Genomic DNA, 15619 nt, shown 5'->3' with positions numbered 1-15619 from the left:
GTGAGGCCGGGCGTCTGAAGGAGGCCTCAAAACAAACCTCTGCCATGGGGCTTCGGTGAGGAGTGTTACTGGTTGAGGTACTGTCTCTCTCTCTCTAATCCGAGGCCGTTTGAAGGGAGGGGAAGTCGGTGCTGCACCCGAGAGTTGGCGCTCGCTCTCATTTGAAAGAGAACGAGGCGTGGATGTGATCGGTCAGGTGGTTCGTTGGCCGCAAGGCGTCAAATCTTGGATTTAAAGTTAAAAGATAACAGCGATGAACAAAAGGCCACAGAGTCCATTAGGAAATCAGCATCTTCTGTTGCTGCCATGATACTTTGGTAACCGTTTAATTATTTCTGATCAATGCAATGCGATTTGGTTTCGGATGATTGGTCGCACAGTGTGAGTCTGTGACGGACGTTTTCACAACTTTTTATTTTTTAGATTTGACGACTAAATTTGATCCAGGTTTCAGGTTCTCAAATGTGAGATTTCAGATTTCTTACTTACGTTGCAGCGTTTTTGTGTTTAGACTTTTCGTCAAACGACACAAAACATTTAATGACTTTATTAGTTGCAGCCCTAAATATTTCTCTTAATTTTTTCATCAGTGTCTCAGCTGCGAAAATGAAAACACGTCTCAACAAACTTAATAACTGGCAGGTTGGTTTCCATTGGCAACGTCCTTTTGATAATTCAGGTTTATGACAGGTTGTGTCTTATTTTTGTAGTTTTGTATTTATGATCAACGTCACCACAAAGAAGTTTGAAATCGAGGATGGGGGGGAGGGGGGGGGTCTTGTATCTAACCTGAAGGTCGGTCGTCCGATTCGTCATGATTCAGTTTTCAGTCTTGAAGTTCGTACATTTGGCCGAACGTGGAAGTCACGCCTGAAAGGATCGTACTGTCTGTGTCTCACGAGACGTCGATATAGACAGTAGTTTCCTACATTACTGTGAGGTGTTGAAACTGCTGGTGTTCATGATCAGGCTGTAGAGATACTGTTGAGTTACATTGTGTTTATGTTTCATCCTGTTTCGTGCAGTTGATATTAAGTTGATTGTGTCTCCTATTTTCCAGTCAGCCATTGGTTTCCATTCTTTTCTGTCCATTGTGATGAAAATATCTATTTACAGAAGCTTGAAACTGATTTGAGAGAAGCAACAGTCAAAAACATTTTCTCTCATTGTTCTCCGTCATGGCAGTGACAGTTTAAAGCTGAGTCAGATCATTTCTGATTGCGCTACCGAGCTGTGACTGTCAGAACCACAGAGAGAATTATGTTTCTGTTAAAACATCAACTTTGATCTGGAGGATTTGCTAATTAACAGTAAACACAAAGTACAGCTGGAGCTGATGGCAATGTTGTTAGTTTGGCAGGTATTTGTTCATAACCCAAAGTTGGACAAATGACAAATTCATCCAGAGAAATGAAATTCAATGTTTGATTCAAATTTCATGATAATGATAATGATAATGATAATCCAACCATTAGTGTTACCTAAAAGACATTTTCTGAGGGTTTTTAAGTCGAATTTGAATTTACTGTAAAATTGTGTTTTGTTTACTGGACTCTGAGGTTGAGGAAGGCTTTCTGTTGTCTTTCTGATTGTATAAACCAAGACTAAGTAGAAAAGTAGTAATGACCAGATGTAACCTGATGTCCTGGCTGTGACTAACTGCTGTGGTTCCTGCAGGTTTCCCAAGGGGACGCTACTGAGAAGCTGGCTCACCAAGTCGCGGCCCAGGTTGCTGCTGCTGATCGCAGGGTTGAAGAGGCCTCAGGTGACCCTCATGAGGAGGAAAAGGATGAAGCGCACAAAAGTAGCAAAGGCCACGTAAGCGGTAAATATGGCTTATGTTGCACGGAGGAATGCTGAACCCCACCATCAACGAAAACACAGGAACTGGGTAGAAAGGATGAAAATGCAATGTTTACACATGAAAACATGTTACGGTACAGCTGCTAATGTCATCAGATCACAACAACCTTATCACAAAATTCATAAAATATCCTTTTGAACCAATAACATCAAACACACTGAACTGGGCTGCAGTTTACTCTCAAATAAAGGAGCAGAAACATTGAACATTGATTCCGAAACTGAACAAGTCAAAATTAATGTGATGAGATTTTATGCTTCGAGCCGACCAACAACCACGCTGGTGCAGAACCTCCTTTAATCACTTCATTCTTTAACTGACACCGTCTCTTTCATCATATTTAAGTAATATGTATTAGTGGATAGGTTTTGTGAGGAATGCAACACTGGCCAGATTAAAACTTTTATCAACATAAGAAACACCTGTTGAAAGGATTGGCAAACTATGTGTTCAAACTGAATGTATCTGCAGCATTTTGGCTCAAATATAAGATGATATTTTTACCGAATTTGATGTTAAAAACAGTTGGGTTTGCTTATATTTGAGGAGAAATCAGATATTCCATTTGAATGGAAGTGTATCCATGTACCACCAACTCCTACAGGGTTGCATTATCACTTGCTTGTAGCTTTACTGTTTATTGCATGGTCGCTGAGTTCGTCGGCCCTAACAACCTTTTGGTTACCTAGTCAACCAAGTCCAAAACGTCTTTGGGTGTCTTCAATGTGGAAACAGACCAAATCTTTGTTAAAGTACCTGCCTCGCCGATACAAGGATCATAAAAACACAGTTTGAAAAATGTGTAACACAAGAGAAAGAGAGTGAAACTTCCCCAAAAGGACAAGTCTGTTAAAGTGTTTTGTATATTCTAAAGCCTTATTTACGCAGCTCAACACTCTTGGTTAAGATTTGGGAAAGATGGTGGTTTACCATTTACTTGAAGTTTGAGACAGGAATCGTTGACTTTTTCAATGTATAACCCGAACCAGCCTCTTTTCCAAGCTTTAACAAAGTCATTTAGTCGCCTAAATCTAACCTCGTATCTTTAAAAACAAAACCTTGCCACATTCAGCCAGCTTGAAGACTAGCTAGACTTCCATCTTCACAATGTAATATTGTTCTTTGAAGGAATTTCATTGGTTTCAATGGGGTTTTGTGTTCGGCTTGTGGTGGTTTAGCGGACAAATGTCCAATTCTATAATCATTGAACTCTTTCCAAAGAAGTATGTTTTTTTTCTGTGTCACCTTTGTCTGTCCATTTGGATTTTCTTGCTCGTTTTCTTTATTTTAACTGAAGGAAAAAAAAAATTGTCCGTGTGAAAAGAGAAACTTTGATGCGCTCCACCAAAAACCAAATGTGTTCCCTGTCTCCTTCCAGAACCTGCAGCCGGATGCCCCACTTCACCTGAGTCCTTAACAGAGAGGAACTCCTTGTTAGATATGGAAGACAAAGATAAGGAAGACCTGTGTGTTGGATCGTTTCCCCAGCAACGAACTAAAATCCCGGAACCACAAGACAGAGTGAAGCCGGAGAACAAACCACAGAGATTGAGACCTCCAGACTAATCCGGATTACACCAGACCTGGACTGCCAGCTTCACCCCACTCTCTTCAAATACACATCTGTTTTGGCTCATTAGACTGTAATGACTGTGGCCTGTACATCATTCCTATCCAAAGGGAAACTGTTGGTAGAACAAACCCAGCTGTCCCTGTGTTCTTAGTTCAGACTCTTTCAGGTTTCCAGGTTGATGTGTTTGAGTCTCAGAGGAGCCCAAACCAGCTGCTGATTAAACTCTTAAATCTGATGGGACGCCAACTCCTGCCTCACATTCTTCTGTCAGACCAAAACTTGTCAAGTAGCTCACTTCCACACAAAACAAAGCTTTTATGACATCCACCGAGAAATGCGGACGTTACAACATTCAACCCTTGATGATATGGAAATTTGTAATGTCAAGATTCAGACACTAGGTTGCTAATCATGGCACAGTTTGCAATAGAAATTTGCTTAATCATCATCTGTGCAGGATGTGAACTTGAAGTCTGAGGAGGTTTTTTTTTTGAAGTTTTTCCCCCATTTTATTTTTCATAACGTGGGTAGAATAAGTTTTGGAAGAAAACGCTTCATTTTCATCGTGTTTGTCTGTACATAATTGTAGCCACACAACTGGCTCGAACGGTGGAGTGTCTGGAGAAATTTGCTTCATGTGGGATGATTGGATTTCGCAAAGCCAAGGACGTCAGTGACTAATAATATTACCTTACAAGCCTCAGGAAATGTGGGGTTTGTGATGTTTTGTCTGCCTACAACAGTTGCCATTGTTGTGGATGGTACCACACAAATTTAAACGACATCCAGCTGAAAATATCCTTTCACTAACAGTTGACAAAGAATTTAATTGGTCGAGGAGGGTCCCAGTCAGAAATATCAGATATTGGAAAGTCAGAGATCTGTGTAATGATCTTACTAAACCGTGACGTAATGGTGTGCTTGAAAACTAGTTTGATTTATTTGAAGCATTATATGGAGGAAAGAAAGTATTAAATAAAATGCAAACAAAATTTTCTTTTGTCCAAGTGGAGCCTTCAGAGTCTCATTTTGTTGTTTTAGCTTCAACACCACAGATAGAGCAGTGATTTTATCTAAAAGCCCACACATTTCTATTCTTTAAGCTAGCTAAATCTTCGGTGCTGTGGTCCTTCTACCAGCTATTTTAAATTTCTCTTGATTCCCACAGTTTAAAGTGTATGTTTGTGATATTAGTCCACATCTTGTCATGGTAGACATATGGTAGTCACTTTGCTGTGATGGATTCACTTCAAAATTAATCAAAAAATACATCCAACATGTTGACAATTGAACATGGTAGCACTTTATATTAAGTTAAATTCTTTTTATTTCCAATCATTCAACACTTCAAAGATCACCAAAATTAAAAGATTAAAGGTATCGGATTAATCTCTATCTTATTCCATTTCTATTTTTTAACTATTCATAGTGACATCCATCAAGGAAACCTAATTTTTGTTAACCATATTGACTTGCTGGAAAAAGTTAAATAAACTACTGACTTAATATAAAGTGTCACCAAATATTTGTACTGATTTAAGATGAAATGAAATGACTGTAGTCCACCAACACTGATTACAGAAGGTTCTGGATATCTTTAATCTTGTGGTGTTTTCATGATTTTACTTACCATCTCTGCTTGTTTGCCATTTTGACAAGCGGCTGTGCTGCTTCATGTTGATGAAAAGTCAGTTCTACTACGAAGACTGAGAAGATCTGAAAACCAAGCTTTTCTTTCAGAAAACTCTGGGAGATGCAGCTACATAGAAACATGCCTATCAGTTTCTCTTTTGCATGAAGCTAACTGCTAACATGCTAGCTTTCTTTACACTATTACTGGCACAATACCTCTACTCTGCCAATCTCACTCACAATTATAGAATGATAAAACTGAGAAGTATAACAACACATAAAACTAAAGCAGTCGTGAGATAAAAATTGTAGAAATTGACATTGGTCTGGACATAGTACCTATGATGGTGGGGGCAGGGCTATCTGCTGGGCTTTATCATTTCAACACCTTTGTACATTTGTGTGTCAGTGATTCAGAGCTGTTTTTATCTTTAAATTATGCTAATGGCTCTTAGCAAACTCAGATTTTGTTATCTTATGTTAGCAAGGGAGGTCACAAAATCATATTTAAATGAATAATAATACACAATTGGTAGTGAGTTAGCTGTTGTTAACCGGCATTAGCTCACTATCTTTAGCTTGTTTAGTTAGCTAGTAGCGTAGCCTAAATTAGTTTTATGGCTGACCCGGGTCAAATTAGGATTTTTTTTTTTTATTATGAAATTACATGGCGTAGAAGTAATGCATCAGTAACTGTGATGGAGGGGCCTTAATCTGTTTGAGAAGAATGAGTGGGAAACAGCCAACTAGCTAACTATGCTACTGCTTCTAATCATCTACAGCAGGAGACAGCTAACTAGTGAAACCTCACTATCAGACGCTTATCATGTTACTGCCACTAAATTATTCTGACCATTTTACTGAGTTTTTACAGCAGGATGTGAAAGTTAATACTAACAAGCTAACATATCAGCTATAGATTCTGAAGGGAAAAAATTGCATGAAAATAGTATGACTTAAAACCCTGTGTTTGTTTAATTCTGTTGCTTGCACAAACATGCTAAACTGTCGATTGTTTGTTTCAGTTTTTTTTAATCTGCGGATTATTTTTGATTAATCATGGTCAAAATAATGACTAATGCCCACAGCAGAGTCGGAAGTGACGGTTTCACAAGGCTAATTTATAATCAGAGTAAAGTGAGGTATTGAAAAGTCATGATAGTAAAGTATGAAAATTATATATTGTAGTAATATATACAAATATCATAGTATAGTATGTCACAAAAATGTCTTCTCTCGTCTCACTCCTTGTAATCAGATGACTTCAGATATTCGGCAACGAATCGGTTCTCGCTACAATCTCAACCAGCCAATCACGTTGTCCCTGTCGTAATTTAAAATTTGTTCTCGTCTCTTCTGCTGTCAGCTGTCATTTCAATGCGTTTGCTGCGACATCCTCTACTCCATCCACCTCCACTCTTCATAACCAGTCAGGCCAAGTTCGTCATCATTCCACATCACATTGAGATGCAGCTGCTCCTGTTCCTACCTCCAGGACCACCACTAGTGTCTAGACCTGAGGGGGCTTCCTATGCAAAGTTTATGAATCACATATGATGACATCACGATGGGGTCTAGTCACCGCACTTTTCCTCTCTCGTTTTGCACATGGCAATAAAAGTTTATTTGTTCACACAAATTAGGCTCTCCTGATTGAAATGGCATGGATAGTAAGCTATAAACATGTCAAGGTATAATAACAGAAAATGCAATAGTATGATAAAGTATGGAAACAGTATAGTGAGGCATGAAGAACATAAAAAATGTCATAGTATAATAAGGCATAGAAAATTAAAAAAAAAACCCATCATAGTAAGGCATGAATGTTGTAGTATAGACAAAAAAATTCATAATATAGTAAGGCATAAATCAAAAATCATGATAGTATAATAAAATAAAAAAAGGTAAAATTAGGTCATAGTATACAGTACTGAGGCATAAGGCATCATAGTATAGTATGACATAAAGGGTTACAGTATAGTAAGGCATAAAAATGTCAAATAATGTAAACGTATAGTAAGGTATAAAGTGTCAAAAAAAACATCATAGTATAGTAAGGCATAAAACGTCATAATATTATAAGGCATAAAAATTTTTAAAAAACATAGTATGGAAAGGCATAAAAATGGCATCAAATGTTATGGTGTAGTAAGGCATGAAACATCGTAGTATAGTGAGGCATGAAAATGTCAAATAAAATCTTAGTATAGTGGTGTGTAAAGTGTAAAGTGTAAAAAGTCATAAAAACATCAAAAAACATCATAGTATGGTAGCGCATAAAACATGATAGTATAGTAAGGCAAAAAATGTAAAAAAAAATGTCATAGTATAGTAAGGCATAAAAAGTCATAATATAGTAAGGCATAAAAAGTCATAAAAAAGTCATATTATAGTAAGGCATAAAAAGATATAAAAAGTCATAGTATAGTAAGGCATAAAAACGTCATAGTATAGTAAGGCATAAAAAGTCATGAAAACGTCATATTATAATAAGGCATAAAAAGTCATAGTATAGTGAGGCAAAAAAAAGTCATAAAAAAGTCATATTATAGTAAGGCATAAAAAGATATAAAAAGTCATAGTATAGTAAGGCATAAAAACGTCATAGTATAGTAAGGCATAAAAAGTCAAAAAAACGACATAGTATAGTAAGGCATAAAAAGTCATAAAAAAGTCATAGTATAATAAGTCATAAAAAGTCATAAAAACGTCATAGTATAGTAAGGCATAAAAAGTAAAAAAAAAGTCATGGTATAGTAGGGCATAAAAAGTCATAAAAACGTCATAGTATAGTAAGGCATAAAAAGTCACAAAAAAGTCATAGTATAGTAAGGCATAAAAGGTCAAAAAGGTCATAGTATAGTAAGGCATAAAAAGTCATAAAAACGTCATAGTATAGTAAGGCATAAAAAGTTGTGAAAATGTCAAAAAAAGTCATCAAAACATCATAGTATAGTAAGGCATAAAAAGTCATAGTATAGTAAGGCATAAAAACGTCATAGTATAGTAAGGCATAAAAAGTCATAAAAACCTCATAATATAGTAAGGCATAAAGAATGTCATAGTATAGTAAGGCAAAAAAGTCACAAAAACATCATAGTATAGTAAGGGTTAAAAAGTCATAAAAACGTCATAGTATAGCAAGGCGTAAAAAGTCATGGTATAGTAAAGCAAAAAAAGTCATAAAAGCAACATAGTATAGTTAGGCATAAAAAGTCACAAAGAAGTCATAGTATAGTAAGGCAAAAAAGTCACAAAAACATCATAGTATAGTAAGGGTTAAAAAGTCATAAAAACGTCATAGTATAGCAAGGCGTAAAAAGTCATGGTATAGTAAAGCAAAAAAAGTCATAAAAGCAACATAGTATAGTTAGGCATAAAAAGTCACAAAGAAGTCATAGTATAGTAAGGCAAAAAAGTCACAAAAACATCATAGTATAGTAAGGGTTAAAAAGTCATAAAAACGTCATAGTATAGCAAGGCGTAAAAAGTCATGGTATAGTAAAGCAAAAAAAGTCATAAAAGCAACATAGTATAGTTAGGCATAAAAAGTCACAAAGAAGTCATAGTATAGTAAGGCAAAAAAGTCACAAAAACATCATAGTATAGTAAGGGTTAAAAAGTCATAAAAACGTCATAGTATAGCAAGGCGTAAAAAGTCATGGTATAGTAAAGCAAAAAAAGTCATAAAAGCAACATAGTATAGTTAGGCATAAAAAGTCACAAAGAAGTCATAGTATAGTAAGGCAAAAAAGTCACAAAAACATCATAGTATAGTAAGGGTTAAAAAGTCATAAAAACGTCATAGTATAGCAAGGCGTAAAAAGTCATGGTATAGTAAAGCAAAAAAAGTCATAAAAGCAACATAGTATAGTTAGGCATAAAAAGTCACAAAGAAGTCATAGTATAGTAAGGCAAAAAAGTCACAAAAACATCATAGTATAGTAAGGGTTAAAAAGTCATAAAAACGTCATAGTATAGCAAGGCGTAAAAAGTCATGGTATAGTAAAGCAAAAAAAGTCATAAAAGCAACATAGTATAGTTAGGCATAAAAAGTCACAAAGAAGTCATAGTATAGTAAGGCAAAAAAGTCACAAAAACATCATAGTATAGTAAGGGTTAAAAAGTCATAAAAACGTCATAGTATAGCAAGGCGTAAAAAGTCATGGTATAGTAAAGCAAAAAAAGTCATAAAAGCAACATAGTATAGTTAGGCATAAAAAGTCACAAAGAAGTCATAGTATAGTAAGGCAAAAAAGTCACAAAAACATCATAGTATAGTAAGGGTTAAAAAGTCATAAAAACGTCATAGTATAGCAAGGCGTAAAAAGTCATGGTATAGTAAAGCAAAAAAAGTCATAAAAGCAACATAGTATAGTTAGGCATAAAAAGTCACAAAGAAGTCATAGTATAGTAAGGCAAAAAAGTCACAAAAACATCATAGTATAGTAAGGGTTAAAAAGTCATAAAAACGTCATAGTATAGCAAGGCGTAAAAAGTCATGGTATAGTAAAGCAAAAAAAGTCATAAAAGCAACATAGTATAGTTAGGCATAAAAAGTCACAAAGAAGTCATAGTATAGTAAGGCAAAAAAGTCACAAAAACATCATAGTATAGTAAGGGTTAAAAAGTCATAAAAACGTCATAGTATAGCAAGGCGTAAAAAGTCATGGTATAGTAAAGCAAAAAAAGTCATAAAAGCAACATAGTATAGTTAGGCATAAAAAGTCACAAAGAAGTCATAGTATAGTAAGGCAAAAAAGTCACAAAAACATCATAGTATAGTAAGGGTTAAAAAGTCATAAAAACGTCATAGTATAGCAAGGCGTAAAAAGTCATGGTATAGTAAAGCAAAAAAAGTCATAAAAGCAACATAGTATAGTTAGGCATAAAAAGTCACAAAGAAGTCATAGTATAGTAAGGCAAAAAAGTCACAAAAACATCATAGTATAGTAAGGGTTAAAAAGTCATAAAAACGTCATAGTATAGCAAGGCGTAAAAAGTCATGGTATAGTAAAGCAAAAAAAGTCATAAAAGCAACATAGTATAGTTAGGCATAAAAAGTCACAAAGAAGTCATAGTATAGTAAGGCAAAAAAGTCACAAAAACATCATAGTATAGTAAGGGTTAAAAAGTCATAAAAACGTCATAGTATAGCAAGGCGTAAAAAGTCATGGTATAGTAAAGCAAAAAAAGTCATAAAAGCAACATAGTATAGTTAGGCATAAAAAGTCACAAAGAAGTCATAGTATAGTAAGGCAAAAAAGTCACAAAAACATCATAGTATAGTAAGGGTTAAAAAGTCATAAAAACGTCATAGTATAGCAAGGCGTAAAAAGTCATGGTATAGTAAAGCAAAAAAAGTCATAAAAGCAACATAGTATAGTTAGGCATAAAAAGTCACAAAGAAGTCATAGTATAGTAAGGCAAAAAAGTCACAAAAACATCATAGTATAGTAAGGGTTAAAAAGTCATAAAAACGTCATAGTATAGCAAGGCGTAAAAAGTCATGGTATAGTAAAGCAAAAAAAGTCATAAAAGCAACATAGTATAGTTAGGCATAAAAAGTCACAAAGAAGTCATAGTATAGTAAGGCAAAAAAGTCACAAAAACATCATAGTATAGTAAGGGTTAAAAAGTCATAAAAACGTCATAGTATAGCAAGGCGTAAAAAGTCATGGTATAGTAAAGCAAAAAAAGTCATAAAAGCAACATAGTATAGTTAGGCATAAAAAGTCACAAAGAAGTCATAGTATAGTAAGGCAAAAAAGTCACAAAAACATCATAGTATAGTAAGGGTTAAAAAGTCATAAAAACGTCATAGTATAGCAAGGCGTAAAAAGTCATGGTATAGTAAAGCAAAAAAAGTCATAAAAGCAACATAGTATAGTTAGGCATAAAAAGTCACAAAGAAGTCATAGTATAGTAAGGCAAAAAAGTCACAAAAACATCATAGTATAGTAAGGGTTAAAAAGTCATAAAAACGTCATAGTATAGCAAGGCGTAAAAAGTCATGGTATAGTAAAGCAAAAAAAGTCATAAAAGCAACATAGTATAGTTAGGCATAAAAAGTCACAAAGAAGTCATAGTATAGTAAGGCAAAAAAGTCACAAAAACATCATAGTATAGTAAGGGTTAAAAAGTCATAAAAACGTCATAGTATAGCAAGGCGTAAAAAGTCATGGTATAGTAAAGCAAAAAAAGTCATAAAAGCAACATAGTATAGTTAGGCATAAAAAGTCACAAAGAAGTCATAGTATAGTAAGGCAAAAAAGTCACAAAAACATCATAGTATAGTAAGGGTTAAAAAGTCATAAAAACGTCATAGTATAGCAAGGCGTAAAAAGTCATGGTATAGTAAAGCAAAAAAAGTCATAAAAGCAACATAGTATAGTTAGGCATAAAAAGTCACAAAGAAGTCATAGTATAGTAAGGCAAAAAAGTCACAAAAACATCATAGTATAGTAAGGGTTAAAAAGTCATAAAAACGTCATAGTATAGCAAGGCGTAAAAAGTCATGGTATAGTAAAGCAAAAAAAGTCATAAAAGCAACATAGTATAGTTAGGCATAAAAAGTCACAAAGAAGTCATAGTATAGTAAGGCAAAAAAGTCACAAAAACATCATAGTATAGTAAGGGTTAAAAAGTCATAAAAACGTCATAGTATAGCAAGGCGTAAAAAGTCATGGTATAGTAAAGCAAAAAAAGTCATAAAAGCAACATAGTATAGTTAGGCATAAAAAGTCACAAAGAAGTCATAGTATAGTAAGGCAAAAAAGTCACAAAAACATCATAGTATAGTAAGGGTTAAAAAGTCATAAAAACGTCATAGTATAGCAAGGCGTAAAAAGTCATGGTATAGTAAAGCAAAAAAAGTCATAAAAGCAACATAGTATAGTTAGGCATAAAAAGTCACAAAAAAGTCACAGTATAGTAGGGCATAAAAAGTCATAATAACGTCATATTATAGTGAGGCATAAAAAGTCATAGTGTAGTAAGGCGTAAAAAATCATAAAAACGTCATAGTATTGTAAGGCATAAAAAGTCAAAAAGGTCATAATATAGTAAGGCATAAAAAGTCATAATATAGTAAGGCATAAAAACTCATAAAAGCGTCATAGTATAGTAAGGCATAAAAAGTCATAGTATAGTTAGGCCAAAAAAGTCATAAAAACAACATAGTACAGTAAGGCATAAAAAGTCACAAAAAAGTCATAGTATAGTTAGGCATAAAAAGTCGTAAAAATGTCATAGTATAGTATGGCATAGAAAGTCGTAAAAATGTCATAATATTGTGAGGCATAAAAAGTCATAAAAAATGTCATAGTATAGTAAGGCATAAAAAGTCGTAAAAATGTCATAATATAGTAAGGCATAAAAAGTCATAAAAAGTCATAGTATAGTAAGGCATAAAAAGTCGTAAAAATGTCATAATATAGTAAGGCATAAAAAGTCATAAAAAGTCATAGTATAGTAAGGCATAAAAAGTCGTAAAAATGTCATAATATAGTAAGGCATAAAAAGTCATAAAAAGTCATAGTATAGTAAGGCATAAAAAGTCGTAAAAATGTCATAATATAGTAAGGCATAAAAAGTCATAAAAAGTCATAGTATAGTAAGGCATAAAAAGTCGTAAAAATGTCATAATATAGTAAGGCATAAAAAGTCATAAAAAGTCATAGTATAGTAAGGCATAAAAAGTCGTAAAAATGTCATAATATAGTAAGGCATAAAAAGTCATAAAAAGTCATAGTATAGTAAGGCATAAAAAGTCGTAAAAATGTCATAATATAGTAAGGCATAAAAAGTCATAAAAAGTCATAGTATAGTAAGGCATAAAAAGTCGTAAAAATGTCATAATATAGTAAGGCATAAAAAGTCATAAAAAGTCATAGTATAGTAAGGCATAAAAAGTCGTAAAAATGTCATAATATAGTAAGGCATAAAAAGTCATAAAAAGTCATAGTATAGTAAGGCATAAAAAGTCGTAAAAATGTCATAATATAGTAAGGCATAAAAAGTCATAAAAAGTCATAGTATAGTAAGGCATAAAAAGTCGTAAAAATGTCATAATATAGTAAGGCATAAAAAGTCATAAAAAGTCATAGTATAGTAAGGCATAAAAAGTCGTAAAAATGTCATAATATAGTAAGGCATAAAAAGTCATAAAAAGTCATAGTATAGTAAGGCATAAAAAGTCGTAAAAATGTCATAATATAGTAAGGCATAAAAAGTCATAAAAAGTCATAGTATAGTAAGGCATAAAAAGTCGTAAAAATGTCATAATATAGTAAGGCATAAAAAGTCATAAAAAGTCATAGTATAGTAAGGCATAAAAAGTCGTAAAAATGTCATAATATAGTAAGGCATAAAAAGTCATAAAAAGTCATAGTATAGTAAGGCATAAAAAGTCGTAAAAATGTCATAATATAGTAAGGCATAAAAAGTCATAAAAAGTCATAGTATAGTAAGGCATAAAAAGTCGTAAAAATGTCATAATATAGTAAGGCATAAAAAGTCATAAAAAGTCATAGTATAGTAAGGCATAAAAAGTCGTAAAAATGTCATAATATAGTAAGGCATAAAAAGTCATAAAAAGTCATAGTATAGTAAGGCATAAAAAGTCGTAAAAATGTCATAATATAGTAAGGCATAAAAAGTCATAAAAAGTCATAGTATAGTAAGGCATAAAAAGTCGTAAAAATGTCATAATATAGTAAGGCATAAAAAGTCATAAAAAGTCATAGTATAGTAAGGCATAAAAAGTCGTAAAAATGTCATAATATAGTAAGGCATAAAAAGTCATAAAAAGTCATAGTATAGTAAGGCATAAAAAGTCGTAAAAATGTCATAATATAGTAAGGCATAAAAAGTCATAAAAAGTCATAGTATAGTAAGGCATAAAAAGTCGTAAAAATGTCATAATATAGTAAGGCATAAAAAGTCATAAAAAGTCATAGTATAGTAAGGCATAAAAAGTCGTAAAAATGTCATAATATAGTAAGGCATAAAAAGTCATAAAAAGTCATAGTATAGTAAGGCATAAAAAGTCGTAAAAATGTCATAATATAGTAAGGCATAAAAAGTCATAAAAAGTCATAGTATAGTAAGGCATAAAAAGTCGTAAAAATGTCATAATATAGTAAGGCATAAAAAGTCATAAAAAGTCATAGTATAGTAAGGCATAAAAAGTCGTAAAAATGTCATAATATAGTAAGGCATAAAAAGTCATAAAAAGTCATAGTATAGTAAGGCATAAAAAGTCGTAAAAATGTCATAATATAGTAAGGCATAAAAAGTCATAAAAAGTCATAGTATAGTAAGGCATAAAAAGTCGTAAAAATGTCATAATATAGTAAGGCATAAAAAGTCATAAAAAGTCATAGTATAGTAAGGCATAAAAAGTCGTAAAAATGTCATAATATAGTAAGGCATAAAAAGTCATAAAAAGTCATAGTATAGTAAGGCATAAAAAGTCGTAAAAATGTCATAATATAGTAAGGCATAAAAAGTCATAAAAAGTCATAGTATAGTAAGGCATAAAAAGTCGTAAAAATGTCATAATATAGTAAGGCATAAAAAGTCATAAAAAGTCATAGTATAGTAAGGCATAAAAAGTCGTAAAAATGTCATAATATAGTAAGGCATAAAAAGTCATAAAAAGTCATAGTATAGTAAGGCATAAAAAGTCGTAAAAATGTCATAATATAGTAAGGCATAAAAAGTCATAAAAAGTCATAGTATAGTAAGGCATAAAAAGTCGTAAAAATGTCATAATATAGTAAGGCATAAAAAGTCATAAAAAGTCATAGTATAGTAAGGCATAAAAAGTCGTAAAAATGTCATAATATAGTAAGGCATAAAAAGTCATAAAAAGTCATAGTATAGTAAGGCATAAAAAGTCGTAAAAATGTCATAATATAGTAAGGCATAAAAAGTCATAAAAAGTCATAGTATAGTAAGGCATAAAAAGTCGTAAAAATGTCATAATATAGTAAGGCATAAAAAGTCATAAAAAGTCATAGTATAGTAAGGCATAAAAAGTCGTAAAAATGTCATAATATAGTAAGGCATAAAAAGTCATAAAAAGTCATAGTATAGTAAGGCATAAAAAGTCGTAAAAATGTCATAATATAGTAAGGCATAAAAAGTCATAAAAAGTCATAGTATAGTAAGGCATAAAAAGTCGTAAAAATGTCATAATATAGTAAGGCATAAAAAGTCATAAAAAGTCATAGTATAGTAAGGCATAAAAAGTCGTAAAAATGTCATAATATAGTAAGGCATAAAAAGTCATAAAAAGTCATAGTATAGTAAGGCATAAAAAGTCGTAAAAATGTCATAATATAGTAAGGCATAAAAAGTCATAAAAAGTCATAGTATAGTAAGGCATAAAAAGTCGTAAAAATGTCATAATATAGTAAGGCATAAAAAGTCATAAAAAGTCATAGTATAGTAAGGCATAAAAAGTCGTAAAAATGTCATAATATAGTAAGGCATAAAAAGTCATAAAAAGTCATAGTATAGTAAGGCATAAAAAGTCGTAAAAA

Source organism: Seriola dumerili, unplaced genomic scaffold (assembly GCF_002260705.1).
Source record: "Seriola dumerili isolate Sdu_G_001 unplaced genomic scaffold, Sdu_1.0 BDQW01000349.1, whole genome shotgun sequence".
Lineage (NCBI taxonomy): Eukaryota > Metazoa > Chordata > Actinopteri > Carangiformes > Carangidae > Seriola > Seriola dumerili.
Note: the sequence above shows the minus strand (reverse complement) of the source record.